At 39.2% G+C, this 10,137-nt stretch overlaps 1 long non-coding RNA gene across 1 annotated transcript; it reads left to right on the top strand.

Moving 5' to 3' along the window:
• The first annotated feature begins 625 nt into the window (after positions 1 to 625).
• On the top strand, positions 626 to 3,184 carry LOC121322575. The gene is made up of 3 exons (XR_005951057.1): positions 626 to 891; positions 1,062 to 1,156; positions 2,552 to 3,184. It is a non-coding gene; the product is annotated as an uncharacterized LOC121322575 (long non-coding RNA).
• Positions 3,185 to 10,137: the final 6,953 nt, after the last annotated feature.

The raw sequence follows: 10,137 nt of genomic DNA on the forward strand, positions 1-10,137 counted from the left end.
TTCAAAAGGGTGAGTAGAATGAATAACATAACTCATTTCTGTGTATTGTGTATATAAAAATGCTTGATTGATGTTTACTTTGCAGGTGAATGAACTCGTTACATTTACAAATCAGAGAGTGTGCTACCACAGTAGACTTTGTCACGGCACGACTTATAAAAAAAAAAAAAGATTGTTCAGAAAAAAAAGACAGTATCCAAAGCCTTTTTTTAAATTTTACTTCAAAAACATACAGCTATGTCGGATCAGCTGGCCTTTAAAGAAACCTATATAGTATTTCCTTGTGATACAATACTGTCCGTATTCAGTAAAACAGTGGCATTATCAGTACATTAATTTGAAAACTTGGCGCCTAGCTATGGAGCCAATTGTGTATTTGAATGGTCCGTATGTATGTGTGCACGATATATTGTGTGGTCTCGTCTGCTGTCATATCGGTACATACTGTGGCAACACCAATGATAGCAGCTTGTCGCATTACTAATGGTGACTGTCCATCATTCTGCATTCTCGCTTGGCTGTTGTGTGCAGTTGCTATATTGGTAGTGAATGCGCAGACGGTTTTGCGAGGCACAAACAGATTTGCAAATTGCTCAAAAAACTGTTATATTACAATGTCTCGCAACTGCTTTGTGCCGTTTGGAATATCTTTCATTTTGTGCCAAAGCACTATTTGTTTGCGAGGCACAAATTTAGCGAGGAGATCGCTTGAAGATCGGGCCCCACGTCCGTTTAGGCTGAGATATTTATTTCAGAGTCCCGGTATTATTTAACACACAGTTCTCATGGGACAGATGCAGCCCCGTCACACACCCACTGCCTTGCTCACAGTAGGACTCCTGGTTTGAGTCGATTGAGATGGGGTCCGAGGAGTTACGAAGAAATGCACAGGTGAGGGTATGGGAGGGACTTACTATGCACCCGTTCACAATATTCAAAGTCTGAGGTCCACCCATTTTATTTTTGTCCATATTGCAATTAGAAGTAATTGTTTGGTCAACAATGGTATTCTGAAATACTCAAAGGAATGTCTGACATGGATTCCTCTTGTTCTTTCACAGTTCAATCACTAGAACTTGGCTGCCTCACACACAGTAGGACTGCTGTTTTTTTGGTCATTCAGTTGGAGTCCAACGATCTGAGGAGAAATGCAGAGGTGAGGGTCTGTGAGTGGGTTTCTGTGTGGAGGGGTAGCAGCGTCTGTTTGGGATTGAAAGTGTATGTTCTGCCTGTTTTATTGTAATCAGAAATTGTTATGGCTGCAACGGCTTCATAAAAGATTTTAAAAAAAAAGTATGTTATAGTATTTTAGTATTTTTTTGTTTTTTTAAAGTTTTGTCAGATTAAATATTTACAAAACAATTAATTCACCCACTTGCTTTGCAGCTGTCTGGCCAAAGTTGGTCAAACCAGAGGGGCAGTAGTTTTCTGATAAAATCCCTGGACAAGAGCCAGGCTAACATCGATTCAAGAGTAATAAATACAAATTTTTAATTTTTTTTAAAGGTATCTATTTCGCAGTTTAATAGCTTTTTTAGGTATGTAGGCGAGGCTTTGTCATAGCAGAGGTCCAGATTTCTGTTAATGTTTGTGAATTGGTAAATAACTGTTTTCCACAATTCTTAGAATGTATTTAAAAGGAGATTGGCATTAGAAGCAGACCATCTTCTCATGTTTCTTGCTGGTGATGCCTCATTACTTAGATTACTGGTTCGTGGTGGACTACATTTCTTATCCGGAACAGTGTTCAGTATAGTCTGGAGGGTTTAGACTGCCCCTGTAGACAGGTGTATGGTTATAAAACAGTTGGTCTTTGGAGCCGACAGATCCCCTTTAGTACAGTTCTCTTTTTTTCCCTACATGACCGCAATGATTCAACAGTGATGTGTACCACACTTGTATGAGAGGGCGATGCCACATCCAGTTCTTTTATTCAGCTTGGGCTTGTGGTTGTTTTGCACCCAATTGTTACATAGGTTTTGGTGTTATTCGCTCAGTGCCTTGTCTGATTGTGTAATCATTCTAAGCTGAACATGGATGAGGGGAATCGTGTTTCATTTCTTTTTCTCTACCACTGGTGATGATAACTGATACGAGGTGGAAAGTGTGTTTACCTGTACACTCCTTTCTTCCAGCATATTATCAGGTGCCTTCCCTCATGGTGGTGGAGGACTAGTCTATCTAGAGGAATACTATTTGTACACGCATGTCAAAACTCAAACATGCCGTGAATACCAAAAATGACATACTGATCATACCGTATTTCTTGTATTTTTTTTCCATCGTTTGCATATTGCCATAATGTCTGTGAATATTGAAAACTTGGGAATTAAATGTAATTGTTTACATAAAATAATTTTGGAATATTACACATGGAATAATATCAGTATGATAAACAAAAGAATTGGATAATTTCTCATTTTTATCTCGTCATTGCTTGTCACCAACAGTCCACCCTGTGCCTCAAAATGGCTGCCAGGAAATACCCTTTCAGCTGATGTGTGGAGGACTAGCTGCCAAATCATTAACGACTGTGCACCTCTTTCCACAGCTGGCCTAGCTTGAGTAGAAATGCAAAGGTAACTGAACGTGGCTTGAAATGGTAGCGCTGTTCATCGTGACGTCAGCATGGAGTAAACCCACACGGAGAGCAAACTCATTCACCGGATGCACAAAGCTGCATAGTTCTTCTTGAGATATTCTTGAGAGATATTTAATAAAGCTGTCTTCATCCAAAAACTGAATTGACTCCTCCATTTTCTATGGCTTGGACTTTTAAGTGGTATGCCCTCTGACACATTAGCTGATATAGAATAGGAAATAAACATTCTGGGGGTGTCCTGTAACTTAGCAACACGGGTCTTCGAAGATGGCAAACTCTTACCTATTGACCGTACGGAATTTTTCAGAATTAAAGACAATTAATGTAGCTCACCAATTGTATAAAACATGACTTTTAAGATTGTTCATTAGGCCTTGTAGTGTATGTGATTTAAAAAAACAAACAAAACAAAAAAACAACTACAGGTTGAAATAATTAAATCTGTCAAGTGGTTTTCAAATGGTGTGTGTTAACTCAAACATGTCATTTAAGCACTCTGCCGATTGCATAACATAGAATCAGGCCCCTGATTATCAAACCAGAGACAAATGAAAAGCCTCACTAAAACATTCACTCCCACTGTTGCCTTCACATTTGTCTCATCTTCATCATTGCAGTGTGTTCTAATTATTTTATCTCACTTTACAAGGTAACAGTCTTTATTTTATTCAGTCTGATGCATACCTTAGCCTAGGCAGTTTCTTGTGACAGCTAAGATTTTAAAATTAGAATGTTACTTCAACTACTGTATTCCCTATAAAATTGTCAGTTAGACACTTAAAATAAACCCCTGTTTACTATTATATTGTAGTGTAATTTCTTTGTTTGTTTTTTTGCTATTTCCTCTGGATATTTTAGTTTGCTTGCACAGGAATTGGTATTGTCAAAATTCCTTAGAAATTAAGCCCTGAATACCATTTTTGTTACAAAAAAAGGTAATCGCATTCAATTAGTCATTTCCAATAGCTGTCTAGTCATGCTTTCATCATTTAATTCATGACAGGGTCTTGATCTGGTGGTCCTCCATCCACACCTTGATTGACCTGGCTGTGTGGCATGGAGCATTGTCCTGCTGGAAAAACCAATCCTCAGAGTTTGGGAACATTGTCAGAGCAGAAGGAAGCAAGTTTTCTTCCAGGACAACCTTGTACTTGGCTTGATTCATGTGTCCTTCACAAAGACAAATCTGCCCGATTCCAGCCTTGCTGAAGCACCCCCAGATGAGTCCAATCTGGTCATCTAATGGTTAGACGGAGACCTGGAGAGGCCTACAAGCCACAGTGTCTCGCACCCACAGTGTCTCGCACCCACGGTGGGGGGCGGAGGGGCGGGGGCAGCATAATATCAGAGCTTCTCCTTGGTGGTGAAAACTTAACACTCAATTCTATGTGAATATCATCTTATGATCAATAACCATCAAGTCTAGATCTAACTGTACTAATGCCCTCAAACGCCCAAACCTGATTTATCAAAACTTTTATTTTTGATTTTATTAAGTGATGTTAATGAGGGGAGTAGCATTTCAACCCTGTGGGTGAAACACTTGCGGGGTTGTAGAATTCAAACCGTATTAGATTCATCACTGTTTATATTATTAAAATGGACCCTACTCAACCTGAACCAACAGCCACAGGGTTTGTTTTTTTCGTACACAGAGCAAGACCGTGCTTTTGTCTAGTTATAATCAACTTTATCGTAAATTCTATAACTATTACCGATACTAATCTTAGATTCTAGGAGTTTCAAGTGTTAGATTTTGGGGTATCATCTATGTTTTCTAGTTGCAGATCACACCGAAACTACTGGTGGAACTTTACTGGTTATAGAAGTTTGGAAATTATGCTCTTTCTTTTTGCTGTTTTAATAATATTCATAAGGAAGTTTAGAGTACTGACAAAATGACCAGCTATGCACTTTTTTATTGCAGTATTTTGAATACGTTCTTGTTAAAACATTTTCTCAATTTGTATTCCAGGAAAGCGATCAACCCAAACTAGCTTGAATTTATATTTATTAAACTGTTCTAGATTGTCTGTATGAAAAAGAATATGCAACAATTTGTTCATTTGAATTTTAGATTATATATAAAATCATATTCGCCAGCCTTGTTTCAGCGAACATTTTCAGAAAATATTTTAGATGTTTCTTGATGTTGCTCAATAGCTGCATATTGGTCACTCTGTCCACTCTGCGGTTTAGCTTAGTTTTGCTTATGAAGTCAAACGGAAATCTTTGCCTCTCATTACTGGACATTTCACAGCCAAGTGTCACGTAGCGTAACCACAAAGAAGTGTCACGTAGAGTTACCGCATCAACAAAGTGATTTGGACAGAAAATTCAAAAGCTAAACCATACAGGGCTGGGAATTGATAAGAAACGTGTCTATTGCAGTACAAAACGGACACGAGGAACTAGTGGCGGCTGGTGGCCAAAATTTTTGGGTGTTCACACCTCAGATGTAGCTGACGGGGTGGGGTCTGTGGGGGTGGTGACCTCAGTGGTAGATGCACTATCTAGTGGATCTGTTTCTTGCTGGAAGCGATACAAAAAGTTTGCTCTGCAATGTCTTATCGTGGCAAACTTTTCAATTACTTTATTAATAAAGTCAGGAATGTCAGTCGTCTTGTCTTTTTCGATTGATAACATGGCTAAAGCATTTAATCATTCAGTTTTCATACTGTTTCTCAAGAAGGTTTTTATCCGTTTGTGTTGAGAAGCACCTTTCAGCCTCTGGTGTAGCCATTGGAGTGGTAATAACTATCTTCAGTAGTTTTGTAATCTCCAGAAATGTTTTGTCCAAGTTGTTATACATCATCAGTTCAAGCATACTTAATGCATTTTCAGCACATTTAAAATCTTTAGGTTCATACACTGTTTGTAAGTCAATGCATAGAGGTCTTTCCAAGCATTGGATATGCTTGAACTGTTTCTTCTAGTACACTGTCTGGGAAAGCAACCTGATACTCATCAAAATGATCACTGCAGCAATTTTGCAGCAACAAGGTGCTTTCATTAAGGCAAACCGTTCCTTGGCATGAGAGATTATGATGTCACAAATTTTCAAGGCAGCTGTGTCACAATCTTCAGTTGTATTTGGGCCTCTTCTTTTTCACATTGGTGGCAGGTTCACACGGAGGCTGGATTCTAGTGTTCCAACAGATGCTCGGATGTCCTGAATGCTTTCAACAAATTGACTGACTGCTGCAACAGATGTGATACTTATTGCCTGAAGTTTCCCATAAAAAAATATCCACTTTCAGCATTATCTTTTGGAACAAGTACAGGGAGTACAGAAAATCTCTGTCATTGAGGCTATGGCAAAAAACCATTTGCTTGTCTAACTGTGATGCAGTCAAAGTTTCCTGAATTGCTTATTGTTTGAGAACACTCACTGTCCTCACTGCTCAACTACGAAAATTCCACCTGGTTTGAGGAGCAGTTGGAAGTCTTTTCTTTATGACTTCATCCAAAACAGCAGTTTTCTTTGGAGAGCGAGAGAAAAATGTTGAAAAACCAGAGACGGTCTGAAAAAAAATTTGAGCCTCTGAAACTTGACTTGCTGCTTGACCCATTATTAGATTTAGATGATGGGCATAGCAATGGACATAATGTGCCTTTGGATATGTGTCCCTTACAAACTTCTGGACCCCACCAGTCTCGCCACGCATTATACTAGCTCCATCATAGCTCTGTGCAATTATTTTAGCCTTTTCACGTTCTTCTGTGAATATGGCATCTAGCTGTTTCATAATGGCAGTGGAAATAGCTTCAGCATTTCCATGTTTCAACTCAATGAATCCAAAAAAATGCTCAACAACACGTCCAGTTTTGGGAACAATGTACCTAAAAACTAGTACACTTTGGGAAATATTTATAATGTCACTGGTTTCATCCACTTGAATAGCAACACAATCAGTCTGTTTCAGTTCTTTCACAATATTTTCCCTGCAAACCTCTAACATGCAGCCTAGAAGTTCATTTTGAACAGTCTTTGAGGTGCCTTTAAAGACTGTGGCCATCTTCAAGTGTGTTTCCATGGCCTGGTCAATCTTTGAAACAAAATCTACCAGTCCAAGAAAGACACCAGGATTAGATGATGATGATATTTCATCATGACCTTGTCGGGCCAATTCAAAAGCTCCACAAAACTTTATGCACTCAGTGATGCATGTAAGTATGTGTCGGTTTTTAGACACGTCTTCATTGTGCTTCTTTATGGTGTTTCGGTAAGTTGGACAGCAATATTCACTCTACCTAACACACCTAGACGCATTTCACATGTTTTATGAACTCTAGAAACCTCATGCTTCATTGATTTGGAGGACAGATGTTGCAGGTTTGTAACATCTCACGAGACCTCAAGCCAAATGTATCTTTCACTCAGGCCCTGAGTGCCCTCCACAGTCATCGAGACATGAGCACCCTTCACAGTTCATAAATCATCATCATTCATTCATTGCCATTCATTCACAGCGGATTCTCCGTGCTGAATTGCTGTATTAGTAAGACTCGTATTTTAGTATAAGTCACAAGAAGTTATCAATACAGCCAGCAATGCTTTACCTGGGTGAGTGTGCCCTGACATGTTTTATTTGTTATGTAGGCGTGTGCTTGGCAGATGATGATATGACTACGATGGACAAAATTGCGGGATACCAATGAATACCAGAGTATGTGTTTCAGCGTGACTATCACACACACACATGGTGATGATAGTATTTCTGAGTGCGCATTAACAAAATGAGTGTTTTGCAAAGCCCAGTAAACGCACGGTGTAATAAGCTTGGGGAAAGTAGGGTCAACAACATATGTCCTGTGTGATTTAAAAAGGCAAACACAAGATGTATTTATTGTTATAAATCTAGTTAAGGATTCATCACAATTCCAGTTCATCTTGTCCGATGCACAGATGTCATCCCTGCATTGAGCATACAGTACAGCTCAATTTGAAAGTTAAAATATCAACACTGTTTTCTGTTTCATGGTAGTTCCTGGCTACATTATCAGGTTTCATGATTTTAAATAAGCTCATGCCGTTATGTTTTATATCCATAATCAATAAGATACCCATATGGAAAATGGAGTTCATCCTTTTGTTTCATATTTAAGCCCATGCCCCATTCTCCATGCATAGGGGCAAATAGGTTATAAATCAACATTACTGTACAACAGCATGGACATTTACGCTAAAGCCTTGCAAGTGGATCTCTGTGTTGCTCCTTCTGCAGCTCTTTTCTACCTGCAAGCACACCCTCTATAAACTGAGGTGTGCCATTATACAGCCACTGTCCTGTAGCATGGCTATTGACTGTGCAGGGAACTTGCATACATGTTTCCCTTATAAAAGATGATGTGTTTTAATATTTTTTTACCTTTCACTGATGCTGACTGAAGAAGTGCATAGCGAAGGCAAAGTGAATACTTAGCTCTGCACCCTTCAGAGTCTACACAGGGATCATTAAAGCATGTAAAGGCTGTTTAGGCTGTAACTATGCTATATCAGAGGCATAGCAAAACTAACAGCTGCCGCTGCTACCTCTGATCCTGATACACACTCAAGTCTAACCTGAGGTTATTATAAAGGACAACATATACAATACGATGCTTTATTTTGCCAGGGTCAAGTACAGGGCATCCTGTGCTTAACGGTCAGTTTGATAAACATGGGACTTGAAGCCTTGAAGACTAGAAGTCTTTGCAATAAAGCAATATCTAGCGACAGTCACGCAATGTGACATGTCAGGTGGAGGTATTCACACTGTTTTAATCTTACAATACCTATGGAAGGCTGATCCTCTCAAAGTGCATGGTGTGCTGTCCCTTTGCAAAGTCCCTCTGACTCATGGAGTTTTATAATGAAGGGCTTGTGGTGATCTCAGGGTATAGTTACAGTTCATCTTGAGTAGGCAATTCAAGTTTTGGGGGGGGGGGGGTACCAGCGCATCAGCAACTCCTTTAAGAGTCAGAGTATAAATGTGTGGAGTCTGTGCAGTTTCAGAGCACTAGTGTTGGCATCACACCTGTGTGGAACTACAAGATGAACTCCACAACAATCGTCATCCTCCTCGGTCTGGCTGCACAGACAGGCACACTTCCACTTCAGGTACACGCTGTTGATCACATCAGGGCTACAGATTGTTAATGCAGGTACTGTATCATTACTAACATATGTCTCTCTCTTTAAGAATTCTTCTGCACTGAATGAAGAATCCACAAGATTTAAAAGAGCCTTTTCAGGTAACCAGAAAATATAAATCTTGTCAACTTTATTCTGTTAGTTGTGTGCTTACATTGCCTGATTAAACTACTTTATAAGAAGTAATACTTCAAGTTGCTTCTCAATCTAATTATACAGTGTTGTACTATTATACTCCTATAATTCAATGTAGAATATTACAGATTATGAACTATTTATTCAGCAAGACTGTATAATTCAGTAATTAAGTTTGAACTGACCATTTTCTATAGAATATATAGCTGATTAATTAGAATAAAACATTAATTCATGAAACATTCTACGCTTTCTCTAATTTCTTATGCTTGAATATATCCCCCTTTATAACGTTGTAGTCAGGAGCCATAGTTAACAGACCGTACTGTTTGTGTTCCACCTTGTAACGAGAATACTAGTGTAAGTATACTGGCATTGTGGGGCAAATGGGAGCCACGCCCGTACCGCCTTATAACCTGTAAAATGGGTCACCTTACACAGGGGGAGCAGTGTCTGTGTTATATATTATATATAATATATATGATATATTATATTATATAGATATATATATATTATATATATATATATAATATGAACCACCTTTCCTTTCCTAACCAAGTAATTTTCTTAACAATGGTTACTAAAGGGTGGTCAATGTTAGTTTTAGACTGAATGAGATAAAATACTAAATGAAACAATGTTTAGATTGATGTATGTAAAATGACTAAATTTCAGTAGGCCATAAAAGCAAAATTATTTCTCACTAATGATATTTCACCAAGTTGTCAAAATAGCATTCGGTGCTTTTCTCAGATAGACACACACTGACAGAATTCTGTTTGCAGATGAGCGAATGGCATTGGAGGACAGGACTGCAATGGACAAAATCCTGGAGCTGAATGAATACGAGTGTAAGGGTCCCACTGCAAATAGGGTGAAGCATCGTATGAGACCGGCAGGGCTCTCTTCACAAAGCCTTAGAGACAGACAGGGCTTTCTTCACAAAGCCTTAGAGACAGACAGGGCTTTCTTCACAAAGCTTTAGAGACAGACAGGGATCTCTTCACAAAGAGACAGACAGGACTCTCTTCACAAAGAGACAGGCAGGACTCTCTTCACAAAGCCTTAGAGACAGGCAGGACTCTCTTCACAAAGCCTTAGAGACAGACAGGACTCTCTTCACAAAGAGACAGGCAGGACTCTCTTCACAAAGCCTTAGAGACAGGCAGGACTCTCTTCACAAAGCCTTAGAGACAGGCAGGACACTCTTCACAAAGCCTTAGGGACAGGCAGGACACTCTTCACAAAGCCTTAGAGACAGGCA

The sequence above is a fragment of the Polyodon spathula genome, chromosome 11, assembly GCF_017654505.1.
Source record: "Polyodon spathula isolate WHYD16114869_AA chromosome 11, ASM1765450v1, whole genome shotgun sequence".
Taxonomy (NCBI): domain Eukaryota; kingdom Metazoa; phylum Chordata; class Actinopteri; order Acipenseriformes; family Polyodontidae; genus Polyodon; species Polyodon spathula.